We start from the raw sequence: 19,587 nt of genomic DNA, 5'->3' as shown, positions 1-19,587 counted from the left end.
CCGCAGACTTGTGGCTGTGAGGGTGCAGGAGTTTGGGCTGGGGTGCATGAGGGGCTCAGGGCAGGGAGGCTGGGAGTATGATGGGCTCAAGAGACAGATTTTCAGTATGTGGATGGTGCAGGAGTGTTGTGGCAAAAGATTGGGGATGAGAGGCTCAGGACAGGGGGTTCCCAGTGCTTGATAGGCTCAGGTTTGGAGTCTGGGGGGGGGTGCAGAAGTGTTATGATGCTGCGGCCAGATGGGGCTTTGGCCCCAATTGGGACTTGTTAGCAAGGCTACATTTTTAAATAAAAAGTCAGTTAAGGCCACAGAAGTGAGATGCAAAAAACACCCCCTCCGAAAACCCCCAAGCCTCACTCACGTGGCCCCAAGTGTGCTGGTGGAGGCAGGGGACAGAGTGCTTGGGCAAGGTTCTGGGGTAGGGGGCTGGTGGTGGTGAGGTTTGGCCAGGGGGAAGGGACAGCGACAGCTCAGCCGGTACCTGGGGATCCAAGGCCTAAGGAAGAGCGCTGGCTGCTCTTCCATTCCCCTCTTCTCTCCTCCGTTCCCCTCCCATAAACAGCTGGCACGCTTCCTGAAACACTGGGTCTGTTGCTGGGCTGGGGACTTCCTCCCCCCTGCTGCCTGCCTGTGCAGGGTGGGGGTGTGAGAGTGTCCTGGGACTGCAAGCCAGCTCCAATTTCTCAGGAAGCGTGTGGGCACATGAGCCGAGTGGCCAGCCTTTAGCACATGCGGGCTGGGACGCTGAGCGCAGAGGGCTGACCGTGAGCACGCTCTGGCTGGGATGACAAGCATGAGGGGCGGGGAGAGGGGGAGCATGAGCAGAGCAGCGAGCACGCACTGGAATGCGGCTCAGAGTGGCCTGGCTGTGAGCAACCTTGTGCAGAGCGGCCAGCCTGACCATAATTTTTTAATAAAAAAAATTTACTCAGGAGCTGCAATTTTTTCATCCAAGAGCTGCGTGTGGCTTGTGAGCCGCGGGTTGGCCAACCCTGCCCTAAGAGTATGGGTACTTATCCAGTAGTGCCCTAGCCTTCATATATTCAATCCACAAGCTACAGGGCATCAGCATCACATGAGGCAATGTCATCAAAGATGGCAAGGTAACAAAAGCTGGTTAGAAGGCCACTTAGTTAAACTGCTTATAAAATATAGCGGTCCTATTTGTGTTGCACAAAGAAAACAAAGTTTGCTGAGTCCATTACATGAAGATAGCCATGTTCTTGGCACAGGCAAGGAACTGTTTGCTGCTATGGTTATTAATATTATTTTAATCAGGTAGTCTGAGAGTATCAAGCATCAGCCATGCTAGTAACTCAGCTAAAAGTTGTACATTGGCAGGGCCTTTACCGTATAAGCTCTTTGAGGGGTGGGCCTGTGTCTTTTGCTGCCTTTTACAGTCCTGAGCAGACTGCCAGTATTATAGTATCATATAATATACAGGCAGTCCCCGGGTTACGTACAAGATAGGGACTGTAGGTTTGTTCTTAAGTTGAATCTGTATGTAAGTCGGAACTGGCGTCCAGATTCAGCCGCTGCTGAAACTGATCAGTTTCAACAGTGGCTGAATCTGGACGCCAGTTCTGACTTACATACAGATTCAACTTAAGAACCCCAGGCATCCCCAAGTCAGCTGCTGCTGAAACTGATCAGCGGCTGATTCCAGGAAGCCCGGGGCAGGGGCTTCCTGTAGTCAGCCACTGGTCATTTTCAGCAGCTGCTGACTAGGGGACACCTGGGGCAGAGCAGCTGGGGTGCTGCTGGGTTGGTCCAGTGGCATCCAGAGCGGCGCTACGGGACCAACCGGCAGCGCCCCAGCTGCTGTACCACAGGCGTCCGGAGCAAAGCCGCGGAGCACGGGGGCAGCGGGACAGCCCAGACGCGCCGTGGCTATCCTGCTGCCCTCGGGCTCCGTGGCTTTGCTCTGCTCTGCTCCCCGTCCCCCAGGTCTGCAGACCAGGGGGAGGGGGAGCAGAGTAGAGCAGAGCGGCGGAACGCGCGGCCAGCTGACAGCCCAGACACATCTGGGCTGTCAGCTGGCTGTGCGTTCCGCCGCTCTGCTCTGCTCCGCTCTGCTCCCCCTGGTCTGCAGAGGGGGGGGGGGGAGCAAAGCGGAGCGCGCGGCCAGCTGACAGCCCAGACGCGTCTGGGCTGTCAGCTGGCCTCGCGTTCCGCCGCCCCTTTGCTTCCTCTCCCTGGTCTGCTCGAGACCAGGGAGAGGAAGTGCCCCGTTCGTAACTGCGGATCCGACGTAAGTCGGATCCGCGTAACTCGGGGACTGCCTGTATGCAGTTTAGTAATGCTTAAGATGCTAATTGTGGTCACACCTAAAATGGTCATGTGTTGTGGAATCTGGTGTATATGAGGAAAATTAGCGGGAGCTGGCAACAGTTATCAGATATGGGTGCTATTCACTGGTGTTCAGTGAAATTAAGGCATAAAGCAACCTTTTAGATAACAGATTAAATTGTTTATTTATCTAAAAACCTACACCTAGCACTTAATAAATCAGATACATAATTTGACAAATATTAGTAATCAAATACAATGAAAGGTGAAAATAGAGGAATATTTTATCTAACCATTCTACTGAAACTGAAAATCCCCTCTTCTATCTTTAAGAAACTCCAGTGTGTAGACATTTGGTAAGCTGCACAAATACATAAGTAATTCCCTTCTGATTATTGCTAAAGCCAAATTGGACAAGCATTTGCTGTGTTGAGTGTTGTATGTGAAAGTCTTAATGTTCTTTGAAGTTAAAAAGACTGCTCCATTGTGGCAATAGAGAAGGGAATAGTCAGAATTAAGGCATCTGACTTGTTGACCTTGGACAAGCACAATATGTAAATCCACACATGACTAGTTCTATACAAGACAAATTCATTTTTCCCTTGTTGCTATTATAAGTTATACACAGCAAACATTTCTGAGTGCAGCTTATTAATATAAAAAATATTCAGGTAATATGCTTGCAAAGATCTAAGAACATCAACTGGAAAATGTTTGGAACTCCTTGAATCTTTTTGGATAAATTCACATTTTTCTACACTTTCTATCTTGCATATAAGGCTACCTGGAACCTGTTCAGTCAGGCTTTAGGTCACCCATTGCTTCTGAGTGCTGGTGCCAGAGCCTAGCTGAGACATGCGCTTAAAGGGGTCCCCCGGACAGCCGTTTCTCTGCTTCTGCTGTGTGCTTGCCTACCTCTTCGAAGGATAGCAAAGTTCTTGCAGTGTGTGCTGTGGTTGCCCAGCTTTTTTGAATGCCACAGCTTTTGTCTTTGTACCACGGAGCCGGAGCTGCCTCTGGGCATGCGATGGCCCCACACGGCCATGATGCAGTTTCTGGCAGGCTGCCTTCCTGGTCCTGCACAAGAGCTCATTCTTGGGACCCTCTCCCTGTGTGCAGGAGCAACACCCATGCAACCACAACCACAACCCACAGTGAAAAGGCTTTTCTGGAGTCTGAACACAAGTTCCGACTGGTGGAACTGGCTGGTCATGGAGTGGTGGGATGACCAATAGTGGCTCCAAAACTTCCGCATGCAGAAAGCTACCTTTTTGGAGCTGTGTGCTTGCCTTACCCTGCCCTCCAATAATGCAACACCCACCTGCAGCCCACCATCCCCCTGGAGAAGCAGGTTGCAATCACTGACTGGAAGCTCACCACCCCAGACAGTTACCAGTCAGTGGGCAATCAGTTCAGTGTGGGGAAGTCCACTGTCAGGGCCCTCCTCATGGAGGTAAGGCATTCTCGGGCTGCAATCCCTGCATGGGGAAGTGGGGGGGGCGGGATCCCCAAGGGTTGTGTCGTCCCGCCCTGCTGTTTTACAGAGCTCTGCCCCTCCAGCCTCTTTCTTTTCTGAGGTTCTAGTAAATTTCAGTGCTGCAAAAAGTCTCTTGTGTTGAACTAGACAATGGTGCCACAATGCTCCGCACCGCTGAGGAGGTGCTTGGTGCCAGGTCCCCTGGCCCTGGGTCTGAATGGAAGCATAGAACTGCCTCCATCAGGAGTACTTTAAGCCTTGTTCCTTGTCTTTGAGAGTTCTGGGCTAAAACTCATGACAGACGCGACAACAATCCCGCTGGTGACCCTCACCAAGGTACCTTAAGCATGGAGACGGTTGTTTTGCACTTTGCACAGACACACAGTTTTTTAACTCGTGAGACTGCAGCATGCTACAACTTCGGGGGTCAGAAAGAAATCTGTAAGAGAGGGAAGGTTCCAGCCTACCATTGCTGGTATTAAGAAGAAATGGAGGAGGAGACAGGTTGGAAGGTCTCTAAATAGTGCACTATGAAGGCACGTTTCCAGGTGCCTTTATGGGAAAAAAAAAATCTTCTAATCACCGTGCATGTGCACATATAACTGATCTGAGCTCACATGAACAAGCACTTAAGAAGAACTTCAGTTTCTTCATGAGAATGCTGAGCTTGTACAGATCTAGGATGGGCCTGAGCCATCTTTGGCTTGCAGTATTAGGAAATAACTCTTTCACTATTCCCAGCAGTAAGAGTAAGTGCGCTTCGCATATGAGAAGTTGCTCATGAGAAGCATCCTTGAAGAGGTACATGGATGACAGATGGAAGGGTGAGTACAGAGAATTGGAGGGAGTATCCCCTTTTGATCATGTGGAGAACCCAGCGATCTCATGTTATACAGGACAGAGCAGAAAGAGAAAGCTCTGGGCCACCCACTGCAACAATTGCTGGAGGACCCTTGCGAAAGCAAGAGCTACAGGAAAAAGTAATCCAAGGGGCTAGTTGTTGAAGGCAACTCAAAAAACACATATGCGAAGTTTTTAGTTCCATCTATACTTGAACTATAAGATTCCAGAAGGAAAAAAAAAAATTACAAAAGCAGAAGGCCTCTTACTTTCAAAACTCTCATCCCTCTGTTATGTTGAGTCAGTTTAACCTCAAACTTCACAAAGGGAAAAAAAATCCTTCATTGGTTTACAGAACATGCTTAATTTGCAGCTTTTTTGAGGAAGTTGGAAGATTGGTCAAAAGCCAGTATAATGGAATGTTGGTTACAATTTAACTATGGCGCCACAGCATGCATGTAGAAATCACTAAAAGAACACTGTTGACAAAGTAAGAGCTTAAAATGCTACGGCTGGCTAATGTGGCAACTTACAGTATCGAATGTCGTCAGGTGGTTGAGGGACATCTACCTAAAACACATCACCAGACATTAGCATGACTCGAAGGAATGAGCTGGACTACTAATGAGAAATGCAGTTGAGAAAGTAACTCAAATACTTTCTTGATGGGTTATGTCTTCTAACAACTTACCCTAAATTCTAGTTTACTGAAGGTCCATCTTCTCTCACTGATACAAAGAGTTAGTTGTAGAAAGATGATGTATAACTTTTCATTAGTAATATACCCAAATAATTAGATGCCAATATCTAAATGGTAGTTATATGTATTCATCTAAATGTGGGTTATTGCTGACTATGTACTTTATGTATCTTATAACTTCTAAAACAAACTTCGTATTTGTGCATAATCTATGCATTATCTCCAGATGTAAAGACACTTCTTTTTACCTCTGTATTATGTAAATTTTTACAAAGGTTTATATCTGAAGGTATTTCAATTGAGTGCTGTAGTATTGCATTTCACTCTCTTGCTACTCTCCCCAACCACCCTTGTTCTCAAATCTGAGCTTTACTGTCAATGTTTCTTTAATGTATGTACACCTCTTGGCAATGGGTCCCCTGTACCTTCTAAACAGCTCTTACCTCAGTCCTAACAAACTCATTATACCAAAGGGATATCATTTGAGATATCTACATTCATTTCATAACTTCTCAAGATTTAATCATTGTGAGATGTACATAAAACTAATATCTAAGACAGGGTGGAGAACCTAAGATCCAAGGGCCAGATGCAGCCCCCAGTTTGCCTTGATCTGGCCTCTGAGGCTCAGGGCTCCTCCCCAGCATTGAGGAGTAAGGGATTTTTTGTTTCTCACTTGTGTGCAACCCTCAACTGATTTTTCTGTTGTTCAGTGGCCCCAACCCAAAAAAGGTTCCCCACCCCAATCTAAGGAGTAATATATTTATACTGAAAATATGCTTTATGGACTTGGAATAGAAATTTATCACCAGGATGTGATGATGGTGGTCCATTCAAGCAATAGGGAGTGGAAAAAACTCCCTCATCAGCCAGTGAGGCTATGCAAGGCACAATATTTACTCCCTCCACAAACTATCAAAGAAACACCATGAAATAACAACAATCCAAATCTCCTAGAGGCAAAAGGAAACATTACAATAGTTTTGCCCTGGCTATGAACAAAAATAGAAGGCTGTTCATAGAGAAGGGAGATGCATTCCATTCACTGAAGAAATGCTTTGGGAAGCCAGGCTGCTTTCGTGAACAGTTGGGTCCTGCTTCTTGTGAAACCAGCCAGCTCTACAAGAGACTGAACTTTTGGAGAAGAAACCTATTTTATATTCATACAAGAAAGGTAACTAAGTGTAGACTCAGATTTGAGTTTTATGATTTGGTTTAACTAATTGTTTCCATCACTTTTTCTCTCATTTCATACATCTAATTAAATCTTTATTCCTTCTTATAAATAAACCTTTGTTTTATGAAGTGCTCAAAAGTGCTTTATGGTTTACAATACCATCAGTTTGAAGTAAAACTGACATATGGGGTACAACACCTTTGGGTGCAGACGATTGGTGACATTGGGTACTCTCAAACTCCAGACTGTATCATCACAGGGAAACAATTCTAAGGGAGATTGGGGTGCACTTATTGTTAACCAACAACATGAAGAAAAGGCTAGCGTAAGACCAGAGGAGAGTGCTTGATGGCTGCAAATATAAGAAAACCAATATCCAGCTACTACAAGACACACTCTTTTTGGCCTGGTCTACACTAGGGAAGCAGTTCGAATTAAGATATGCAACTTCAGCTACGTTAATTGCGTAGTTTAAGTCGAAGTATCTTAACCTGAATTTTGGTGCCATCACACTGCAGGAAGTGGAAGGGAGCACACTCTCCCTTCGACTTCCCTTATTCCTCTAAGAAGCAGGATTACCAGCATTAACAGGAGTGCCCTCTCAGTTCAAATTAGTGTGTCTTCACTAGACTCGCTAATTCGAACCCCCAGAAGATCAACTGTGGCCACTTCGATCTTATCTGCAGTGTAGACATGGCATGTGTGACACACAGTCCCGGATACCCTGAGAAGAGGAAGTTACTCACCCTGTGCAATAATAATGGTTCTTCGAGATGTGTCCCCCTGTGGATGCTCCATTGTTGGTATCGGGCTTGTCTTGGAGCCGCAGATTGGATATCTTTTAGCAGTCAGCTGGACTGCACATGCGCGGTGGTCATCTCACAGCTTTTCGTGCCATTTCTGGTCACATGGTATGGCTCCCGCCAGTTCCTCCTGATCGTCAAGGTCTGAAAAACATAATCAGAGACCCCGAGGAGGGGAGGTTGTAGAGCACCCATGGGTACACACTACTCGAAGAACCATCATTACTGCACAGGGTGAGTAACTTCCTCTTCTTCTTCTTCTTCAAGTAGTGTCCCCGTGGGTGCTCCACTATTGGTGACTCCACAGCAGTAGCCTGGTAAAGGAGGCGGGATTCAGAGTCAATGTGTTGCCGCCATAGAGAGGACAGTGGAGGCAACCGCTGCATCAGTCATAAAAATGTTAAAAAGTGCATAGTGTTTCACAAATGTAAAGTCTGAGGACCATGTGGCTACACGGCAAATATCCTTGAGGGGGAACTCCAGTGAGGAAAGCAGTGGAGGACACCATTGCCCTGGAAGAATGGGCCCTAACAGCATGTGGAAGAGTTTTGTTTCGCAATGCATAGCACCATGTAATGCAGGAGACGATTAACTTCGATATATGTTGTACGGATAATGGAAGACCTTTGGAACGGTCGACTATGGAAAGAAGTAGACACAGATTTCCGGAAGGCCCAAGTTCTTTCAATATAAAAGGCCAGTGCTCAACAGACGTCCAGGGAATGCAGTCAAGCATGCTGTTCTGAAGAATGTGGTTTTGGGTAGAATATGGGAAGGAATATGGCCTTGTTTATGTGAAATTCCGAGTTAACTTTAGGTAAGAATGCTGGTTGAGGTCATAGTATGACTCCCTGAGGTGTAAAGACGGTATAGGGAGATGTTGCCGATAGGGAGTCATACTACCTAAGCAACTCTCCTACCCTGCGTGCCAACTCTCCTACCCTGCGTGCTGAGGTTATTGCCAGCAAAAATATAACCTTCATGGTTACAGTGAGTAAATCACACATGGCTAATGGTCAAATGGTGGTCACATTAAGATATCTAGGACCAATTCCAGATTCCATGGATCCAGGGGTTGCTTGTGGCATGCGAAGATATTGGCCAACCCTTTCATGAATCTTCTTGTGATAGGGTGCGAGAAAACAGTATAGCTGTTCACAGGTGTCGAAAAACCATGGTTGCTGCTAAATGGACCGTCAGAGAAGAAAGTGCGAGGCCCAGGTGTTTGACGTGAAGAATATAGCCCAAGATGGACTGCAGGGGTAGCATGCTAGGGTCTAACTTCCTGTACAAGCACCAAGAACAGAACCGGCACCATTTGTGCAGGTAAGTGATGCGCGTGTTAGATTTTCTAGTATGTAAGAGAACATGCCTGACAGCCTGCAAACAACTCATTTCTCCTTGTCTGAACCAAATAGGAGCCATGCTGTCAATGCGAGGCCATCTGGCTGAGGATGTAGCAGGTGCCCGTAGTCCTATGTCAATAGATAGGGTCGTCTGGGAAGATGAAACGGGGGATGGAGCGACATGCGGAACAGGTAAGGAAACCACGTTTGACGCGGCCAGAAGGGTGCCACTAATACCACTCTGGCTCCATCCATAGCTATCTTCTCTAGAACCCTTGGAATCAAAGGAATGGGGGTGAGGGGAGATACGTGTATAGGAGGTGACAACTCCAACTGAAGAGGAAAGCATCTACCCTGGATGCCAGACTGATGCCCGCTCTTGAACAATATTGAGGGCACTTCGCGTTCTATGGAGTGGCAAAGAGGTCTATGGATGGATATCCCCAGCGGTAGAATAGCACGAGCAGGATGTGTGGCTGTAGCTCCCATTCATGCTGCTGGGTAAAATGCCTGCGGAGGGCATCTGCCGTGATATTGTCCTCGCCAGGGAGGTACTCTGTCGTAATGGCAACTTCGTACCAGTTGCACCAGTTCCATAAACGTATGGCTTCCATGCACAAGGAACGGGACCAAGCCCCTGCTTGCCTATTTATATAGTATACTGTTGTCATGTTGTCCATGAGGATACACACCACATAGCCATGGATAAGAGGAAGGAAATGTTTGCAGACATCGAAGACAGCTCTCAACTCGAGAAAGTTTATATGTTGAATGGACTCCTGTGCAGACCACGGTCCTTGGGTCTGTTTGTCATGGAGATGGGCGCCCCTGCCAAGTAGGGATGCATCGGTTGGGGTCTGCATGGTTGGTTGGGGTCGGTGGTAAGGTATCCCAGCCAACATATTCCAGGGAATGGTCCACCATGTTAAATGACTCCTTGACCATGCGTGGCACCATCACCATCCTGTGTACATCGTGTCTGTGCGGCACGTAAACTGCAGTCCTCCAATGTCAGAGGCATCGAAAGTGCAGTCTTGCATGTGCCACGACAGACCATGGGGCACATGGCAGCTATAGTGTGTCGGCAGGTAAGTATGGGAACCCTTGGACTGGTGGTGAGAACTTGAATAAGGTCTGGAATAGCGTGGAATCTGGTGGTGGGCAAGTATGTACGTACATGCCATGTCTGAATAGAGTCGAGCCCCTATAAATTCTATGGATTGTTGAGGTGTCATGGATGACTTGGGAACATATATTATAAGGCCAAGTGCCTTGAATAGTGCCCTTGCCATGTTGGTGGCACAGAGTGCTTTGTCGAAGGAAGACTCTCTGAGGAGACAATCATCTAGGTAAGGGAATATTATGATTCCCGACCATTGGAGAAATGCCGCTACAACTGCCAAGCGTTTTTGAGAAAACCCTGGGAGCTGAAGAGAGGCCGAATGGTAAGACTTTGTACTGAAGTACTCAGATCCTACTACGAAACGTAGGAATTGCCTGTGTGCCAGATGGATAGTCACATGGAAGTAGGCGTCCTGTAAATCGAGGGATGAAAACCAGTCCCCTTGGTCAAGTGCCAGAATAATCGTTGCTAACGTCACCATCTTGAATCATTGTTTGCAGAGGTACCGATTTAGCCGACGAAGGACCAAAATTGGTCTCCAACCCCCGACTTCTTTTGAGTTAGAAAATAGTGGGAATAAAATCCCCTGCCTTTGAATTAATTTGGTACTCTCTCCACTGTGCCGATATCCAGCATATGAGCCATCTCTTGTCTTAGAGGGAATTTGTGAGAGGGGTACCTGAAGAAGGATGGGGAGGAAGGGGTAGGAGGAGGGGGCAAAGTGAATGGAATTGTGTAGCCTGATGTGATCAGCTGTAGGACCCATCGCTTTGTGGTTATAGGGGGACAGCGATGTCAAAACAGACTTTAAACGACGGTGAAAGTCTGGTGGTGATGTCTTGGCCAGTTGATATTGGAATGGCTTGCAACCCCTCGATTGACGTGTCAAACCTGTAGCCTGGTGTTTTGCTGATTGGATGGCCTGTTTGTTGGCTTGTGGCCTCAGTCTCTGTTGACACTGCCAGGAACGCTGCTGTTTGTAGTGTCTGAACTGTGGTGTCGAGTAAGGGAAAGGCCTTTGTCTCTGGTAAGACGGATATTGCTTGCAACAGTAGGGCGGCATGTACATGCCTAGCATACTAAGCATTGTACGAGAATCATTACCCAAGTGTAACACCTAGTCAGTTTTCTCGGTGAACAGGCTGTGTCTATCAAAAGGCAGATCCTCTACCTTTGATTGAAGCTCCTTTGGCACTGTTGCCACAAGGCCCTGAGCATGACCACTGATGTGGCTGTGGTCCACGCCACTGCATTCATTGTATCAAGGCTGATCTGCAGTGCCGATCGGGAGACCGCGTAACCCTCTTGTACAACAGCCTTGAGTACATGACACTTAGTGTCCAGTAAATGTTTGAGGAGGGGAACTAATTTTGAATAATTATCAAAACTGTGGTTGGCCAATAATGCTGCATAATTGGCCAGTCTCAATGTTAAAGTGGCTGATGAATAGACCTTCCTCCCCAAAAGGTCCAGATGCTTACTATCCTTGCCTCCAGAGAGGTTCTTGTATTGCAGCGCTTTGCTCTTTGTTGCGCCGTGTCGACAACAAGGGAGTTAGGCTGTGGATGATTAAATAAAAACTCCATGCCTTTTGTCAGTATAAAATACTTTGTCAGTCTTTTTGACGCTGGAGTGGAGGCGGGTGTTTGCTATATGTCATTTGCCACTTCTAGGATTGTCTCGTCAAGTGGTAGAGCCACCTTTGATGTTTGCGAGGGCTGTAGATTTCTTAGGAGATGGTGATGCTTCTGCTGGACCTCTGATAGTTGCACCTTTTGGCTGTTGGCAACCCTTCTAAACAGCTCCTGAAATTGGCCTAGGTCATCTATGGGTGAGGAGTCTCCAGGGAAGACAGAGTTATCAGAGTGAAGAGGAAGAGATGTCTGCAGGAGAACGATCTCGTGGTTCATCTCTGTCTGACAGCTGTCCGTCTTCTGACTCAGACTGATGTGTTATGGTTGGGTGGTTTCCTGTATGTGTGGATGGCCTCACTGTAGAGGGAGAGAAGAGATAGTTGTGCCACAGGTCGCGTGTGTCCGATGATCGGATGGTGACCAGCATGAAGTATGATCCGGTGAGTGTAATGACGGTCATGATGATTGTGTCTATGCTGACGGTTGTAGTAGTGCTGGGAGTATCTGTGGTGATGGCTGAGTCTGCAAATCTCTCAGTACCTGGAGCTGGTGGAAAGTGTGGTGGACCTAGGTGATCTGGATCTGTGGCCAGACAGCCCACCTCCATCACATCCATCTTATTTGCCTCTCTGAAGCATACAGGGCAGAGAAGGAGCAGTAAAATCAGCAAAGTCTATGCAGGCTCATCTGATCCTGAGAAGCTGAAACATAGATATGAGAAGAGAGCGATTAAGGCAATAAGCTGGCCTTGAGGCTGCGAGAACTGCCACCGGCTGGCACCTATGTTGATTCGAACACACACACAGTCCCTGGAAGAGGAATTTCCCACTGAGAAAAGAATCCCCAGTAATTCCAATTTAGTTATCTCTCTTACAAGTGTAAATTAAGTTCACAGCTCCCTTGTAAGAACTGGTCTCACAAAAGACAGACCAGCCCCATTTGGCATGACAGATAAGAAAGAGAAATACGTGACCCCATGAGTGTAAAAGATGGGCCCAGCATACACTCACTTTGAGTGTCATTCTACCCTCTACCTGCTGGTCGGGTTAGGTGTTTGACCTCCCGAGGTTCTATGGGGACGCCCACCTCGTATTTTCGTCTTTCCTAGGAATTGAGGGACCGGCCCTGGCCTGACATGCTGGAGTCAAGAGGCACAGAAGGGGGTAAAAATGGTACCTGGATGTGGTCCTCTGTCTTAAGTGTACACATAGAAAGAGTAAGCTGTTACTTGGTACCATTATTTCTATTTTTCTATCTTTATCTTCTTTGTAACCATTTTTAAGATCTATATTTTGCTAGTAGTTAAGAAATAGAACAATAGCCATTGCAACCATATGATTTATAAGCTTCCTCAAATAAACCTGTAACTGTTTAAGCTTTAACCTGACTCCTTCAGTTGCTGTAACAGAACCAAGCACAATTTAAAAGAACTTCAGCCGGTCATAAAGGGACAGATATAGGGAGAGCTTGGGCGTTTGGATTTGTCACACCCAGGTGGCACAATCCACTGGGGCACCTTTCAGCCTTTCCCCAAGGCTGCCCTCTGCGAAGGATCCCTGTGTTCTAGCAGCTAAAATCTAAGGTGTAATAAGCTCTTCCTATATAACGGGGCGTCTGTTGGCCTGCTGGCCACCCTCTGCGATGGGACCCCGGTCCTAGCAGTAAAGGCACGGACGTTAAACCTTTTCTCGGAAACAGACACACACACTGCCCTGACCATCGGCTGACAGGATCTACCCCATGAGCACACCGGATAGGGTGACATATAATGGTGCCAATAGTAATATCTGGGAGAAGGAGAGGCACTTGGTGAGTATCGGTGAGTTCTGGATGGAAAGTGGTCTGAATGGACTGATGGAATCGGAGAAGGTGAAGGTGATTCAGGAGAGAACACAGTCTGTTCCGGACTTGGCGATGGGGTCGGTAGCTTGTGTGTTTTCCGACGCGCTTTGGTTGGTGCTGGAGAGTGTTGCGTTGGTGACGAGGGCGGTGTCAATGTGGGAATTGGTGCCGTCTGGAGAGTTTTGCAGGATGACGGCGCCGCAGTCGGGCAGTGCGCCGGTGCCGGCTGGTTCGTCAGTGCCGACGTGTGTAGTGCTGTTGGCAACACATGGAGTTCCAGTGCTGGTGTGGAAGCTGTTGCCAGACTCAGCACCTGTTTGGTCTGTGCGACCGTTGCTGACTGTACTGTCGGTGCCGGGCTTGGTGCCGACACACTCTGAACCTGTTTCTGTTTGTCAGGTCGGCAGGCTGTAGTTGTGCCCGAAGTGCCTGGCTTGTCTCCCGTGCTCACACAAATTGATGGCAGGGAGCAGGCCTTCTTTTAGAATGCGTCGCCTTCGGAGAAGGTCGACGCTTGGCTGCTGGTAACGATTGTGAAGGGCCAGGGGAGTATGTTTGTGACTGGAGAGCTTTATCAAAGAGCAGCATTTTTAGCCGTATCTCCCAGTCTCGTCACGCTCGAGCACTGGGGATATTTCTGCAGAATATGCCCCTCGCCCAAGCACCTTATAGACAATGCGTGCCCGTCAAATGCAGGCATCGGCATGTGCCACATTTTTTTAAGCCTCGTGATCCTGGCAGGGCATCGTGAAGAACATCCTTGGGGGCCTTTTGGGGTTTTTTTTAGCGAACGTACTGAATTATCATGTATATAGTAGCCCAATGCCTGAGAGTCTGTAACGCTGTAGCATTACAGACTCGCCTCTGGGGGGCGCTCTTGCCTCCTGCCGTGGCACTTGCAGGAGGCATAAGGGATCTGTCAAAAAAGGCTTTCTTTCTTGACAGATCCCCCTCTAGACTGCCGCTTTTTACTGACAAAGTGCTGAGTTGGCAAAACGTGGTGGCCATTTTTATGCAAATTAGGCACAGGATATTTAAATCCCCACCTCATCTGCAATGTCGACCTGCCTAATTTGCTTCCCTCTGTCAACAGAGGGATGCAGTCTGGACATACCCTAGGTGACAACGGCTAACCGTTTAAAAAAATTTTGTCTCTCGATTTCTAACAGAATTAACATGAGAGGTAGCTCTCTCCATCTGCTCCCGAAGACAGGAGGAACTGGCGGGAGCCGGACCATTTGACCAGAAACAGTGCAAAAAGCTGCTAAACGACCACCGCGCATGCATGGTCTGGCAAGCAACTGCTAAAAGTTCTCCAATCTGCGGCACCGAGACAAGCATGACACCAACAGTGGAGCACCCACGGGGACACTACTCGAAGAAGAACCACAACATCTTACCGGACCTGACAAAAATTGCAATAACTGAATGGATAGTTTCAGAAAGTGTTCAATTTCCCTTTTAACCATGACTCTAGTTACAAGAATTTTTGAAGTGTAGGAGCCTGGCCTCATCTTGGGTTTCTTCAGCTGAAGTTACCCTTGTTCCTGACTAGTGAATGATCTAACAGACAGCAATATAGTAGAACTTTAGAGTCATGGACACCTCGGGAAGGGACATTGTTCAGAACTCTGAACTGTTTGCAATCATGAACAAGATATTATTGGATAGATTGCAAGAGCAGGGTCTCACAGCTCTGCCTGCGAACGTCAGGCTCTTCACCTCCTCACAGTAAGTGGCTGCCTGGCAAGTGAAGGTGAGTACAGGCATATCTGGTTCTAGGAAATTTGTAGCGGTTACATGGTTACTTAATTAAATGCACTTTAACATCCCTACTTAAAATTTTTAGCCAATATGGACCATTCAAACAACAAGAGCCTAATCCAAGGCTCACGGACCTCCGTGAAAATATTCTCATTTACTTTGATGAGCAATAGCTCATGTTTTAAGAGAACTGAAGAAAATGGTTTTAAGATTGATATAACTTCTACTCTCTGACTGAAGAAGATACATTTGTTTTAAAAAAAATAAAAAAAAAATAAAACCCTCATTCCTTTGCACCTTTCCTCTCAAATAAAATCCTACAAGTGGACCTTTAATAGAAGAGCAAGTGTTTGGTAAAATGACATTAAGTCAGAAAAACCTTATTCTCAACGCAGAAGAAAAAAATTTAAGCAGAAAAGCATCCCTTGACTCACTCTTACTTGTTTGTCAAGTCTACATATTTTAGTTTATTTTCTGGAAATCAAATATTAAAGATATTGCACAGTATATTTTCTTAACTATGCTCTAACAACATAATCAATACATTTTTATTTACCTAAGCAATATGCTGCACAAACAAAACATATCAGTCAGCTCAGATGCCTCAAAATAACACTAACTAGATAGAGTTCTGTTATGAAACTTCACATCTCTCCCCAACTCACCATCCAAAATCAAATGCATTAGGGATGAAAGAACCCTACTAGAGCATGACATCAGCCCATAAAGGGACCCACTTCATCTTTCTTTGTGGGAGTGGAAGATTTTTTTTTCCAGGCAGAGTGAGACTCCCCATGGCGAGTCCCTTATGGAAGTTCTCCACATCGTTTATCAGGATTTTATCACAAACACCATTAGGACAAAAGCTCTAGGATCTACCCTCAAACCTAGGATATCCCTGAGAATCTGAAGGAAGTTAGGCCCAGAACTCACACTGGCTCTAACCCCAGCAACCACTCTGGCTCCATAGAAGCCATACCATAGAATACTAGAATCACAGAATACTAGGACTGGAAGGGACCTCGAGAGGTTATCAAGTCCAGTCCCCTGCCCTCATGGCAGGACCAAATATTGACTAGACCATCCCTGATAGACATTTATCTAACCTACTCTTAAATATCTCCACAGATGGAGATTCCACAACCTCCCTGTGCAATTTATTCCAGTACTTGACCACTCCTTTTTCCTAATGTCCAACCTAAACCTCCCTTGCTGCAGTTGAAGCCCATTGCTTCTTGTCCTATCCTCAGAGGCCAAGGTGAACAAATTTTTTCCCTCCTCCTCATCACACCCTTTTAGATACCTGAAAACTGCTATCATGTCCCCCCTCAATCTTCTCTTTTCTAAACTAAACAAACCCAATTCTTTCAGCCTTCCTTCATAGGTCATGTTCAAGACCTTTAAGCATTCTTGTTGCTCTTCTCTGGACCCTCTCTAATTTCTCCACATCTTTCTTGAAATGCAGTGCCCAGAACTGGACACAATACTCCAACTGAGGCCTAACCAGTGCAGAGTAGAGCGGAAGAATGACTTCTCGTGTCTTGCTGACAACACACCTGTTAATGCATCACAAAATCATGTTTGCAACAGCATCACACTGTTGACTCATATTTAACTTGTGGTCCACTATAACCCCTAGATCCCTTTCTGCTATACTCCTTCCTAGACAGTCGCTTCCCATAAGCCTGTCCTTGGCTGCAGGTGCTCCCTGAACTCTTTGGGAAGGCTCCACAAGCCAGATAGGCTATACTATATGCTGGAGATTATCTTTTAAAATCAAATATGGGATGATACACATCTCTTGCAGCCTCTCTACTCCTCCCATCCACAGCTCACCCAGACTCCAATCTTATCACATATGTAAAATCCAATCTTCCCACAGGATCCAGGACTCTGGGGAAATGGCTAGGACTAAATGAGATAGGGTTCAGTCATGCCTATGTCTATGACAAAGCATGAAATGGAAAAAACCTGGAACAGGCTTCTAAGAGAGAATGTGTAATCCACATGACTGAAGGTTTTTAAGGGCAGACTGGACAAATGCCATTTAGGGATAGTCTAGATTTAGTTGGTTGGTCCTGCCTCAGCACAAGAAGCTGGACTAAATGATCTCTCCGGGTCCCTTACATTTCTATGATATGTGCATGAAATATCCCTTCCGTATGCAGATGTTGGTAGGAAAGAATGTGGCTATGGGTCAGATAAGTAGTATTTATTTTAGAATGATAGGATTTACTAAAAAGAAACACCACTTACCTGACCCTTTTAAAGCTGACTCCACAGTCCAGGGTTCTTTGACAACTGTAATGTCATAAAATGAGAGTATATGGGGGCACTAGAGTACACCAGTATGATTTTATGAATCCTTCAAAAATAAAAAATAAAATATGCTGTTGTCTATATGCATAATATTCTTTTCAGCCTAATTAGTGGGATTGAGCACATATTGCAGAATGATCATTTTCATTTCCAGATTTTAAAAAGATTTAAAAAAAAATCAATCCAGTAGTCAAATGTTTATAAACAGTAATGTAACATACATGTATGTGATAAAGACAAATCAACTTTGAAGAGGAACTAGCTTAAGTTTAAAAGCTTGAAACTATTCACAACAGTGATTTTAAAAAAATGAATAACTTTCACGTCAAAGAATCTGAATCATCATGAAACAAAATCGGACTAAACAGAGCATGGCCAGCTACACAATTAATGATAAGCCATATTATGGCCTCTGAAAGGTCCATAAATATTGAAGGCAGAATATGGACCAGCAGTATTACTGAACTGGAACTGTTTTTCTTCTCTCGTGAATTGTAATATGTAACAAAACAACTAATTTCAGATGACGAAATTTGACAAATACAGTTTTCAATGTACTTTTCTGTGCTAAAGATAGCAAGTAAGGGTGAATATACTATAAGAGAAAATGGTGTATTTTCAATATGTTTCCGCAGTACAGCAAATTAAGAGTAATTACAAACATATTTGTATTCCTCAAGAGAAATCAAAACATAGCTCTAAATGAAAATGTTTAACCAAGAGAGCTTCAACCACCAAAGAACCAGGTCAATGCTCTGACGAAGCTTATGTGCGTGACAGCAACAGTCCTCAATTGAGGGTCTGCACCCGCCTGTGGGACCATGCCAATTTCAGGGGGTCTGCACATCTTAGTGCTCTGTAGGGCAGAAGCCCCAAACCCATGGTAGAGATAAGGTGTGAAGTGGGGGATGATGCCCCTCCAAACTGCAACGCCAAATTAGGGCAGTTCCAGAGGCAGCTCCATATATCCAAGACCTATTTCCTCTTCTCCTTGCACCCGAGACCCTGCACCCTGACCAGGTCAGAAGGAGGAAGCAGGAGCCAAGCAGTGTGAGAGAAGGCAGCTATAGCACACCCACATTTCTTCCTCCATCTGCTGGTGGCTGATGCTCAGACCCCATGTGCTGCTCCCTCCCCATGCCCTGCTGTGCAGATGTGGCCTGAACCCTACCAGGCCTGCACTTCTGAAACAGAAGTCAAACTATGACCGGGCACAAGATGACCCCTCCTCCCTACCTATCCAGTGCCTGAAGCCCTGAGCTCCACAGAGCTAGCTCTCCAAGACCCCTACCTTCCCCCAGCAGCTGAAGCCTCAAGCCTTGAACTCTCCTCCTTCCCTCCCATTGGGGAAGCATGACATAGAAAGAAAAAAAACCTGATAATCGCTGCCATCTTGCTCAACAGTGCATTTCTAAATGTTATGGCAGCATGAACCGTAAAAGCCACACAAAAAGTCACTTTTTTGTAAACCGTAGGCACATGGGCAGTAAGCGAAATGCCTACAGGGGGAGGCTAGCCTCTGGTCCCTCCCCTTCTGGCCAAGATTGCACTCCTTCCTCTCCCGTTTTGTTCTCCTCCAAGCACTAGTCAATTAATCGCAATTCAACATCCTGAGTTTCAAAGCGGCAGTGCTGCTTGGAGCCCAGGATCAGGAGGGGACTCCCCAGCTGACCCAAGGCTTAAGCTCTTTTGCCTTTGAAGTGTTGCAACAGCACTAGGCACTCTATCGACTAATTGAATAGTTGATACAGAAATACATCAACTATTTGATCAATCAATTACCCGATACTTAACATCTTTAATCCATGAATAATCACAATTCACATCAGTGGGAGTACTCATGTTCCTAACAGGCCTTGCATTTAAAATAGCGTATTTAGCATGCAAAAAGTCTAAAATCTAGATTTTAGACTTTTTGCATGGTAAATATGCTACTTTAAATACTGGTAAGAAAACAAGTTTCAAACAGTTTATAATCTAATTTACCACTTCAAGAATCAGTTTTATATCTTAAATTTTCACAAAGAATGGTTAAAAAATACCACCAATTTGACACATAATCCATTTAAAATTAAAGTTTTTCAAGGCACGGCAAATACCTCAAGTCCTCCAATTTGTCATAACATTTTCATTTTTGATGCCTAACATCTAACATTAAGCTCTGTTTCACAAGCCTAACATGTTAAGGCTTTAAGACCATTGTGCTTCCAAATAATTCAAATGGACAGATTATAGAAATTAAGCCACCTCTGAATCCTCACCTAAAGGTCTTC

General features: G+C 45.9%; 1 protein-coding gene across 1 annotated transcript in view; it reads right to left on the bottom strand.

Annotated features, from left to right (window-relative positions):
* Positions 1-19,587, bottom strand: part of SLC49A4 (solute carrier family 49 member 4) — a 124,477-nt gene that overhangs the window by 103,214 nt on the left and 1,676 nt on the right. The window lies entirely within an intron of this gene.

This window comes from Pelodiscus sinensis, chromosome 7 (genome assembly GCF_049634645.1).
Source record: "Pelodiscus sinensis isolate JC-2024 chromosome 7, ASM4963464v1, whole genome shotgun sequence".
NCBI classification, from domain to species: Eukaryota; Metazoa; Chordata; order Testudines; family Trionychidae; genus Pelodiscus; species Pelodiscus sinensis.
Note: the sequence above shows the minus strand (reverse complement) of the source record. Positions and strands in the feature narration are given on the sequence as shown.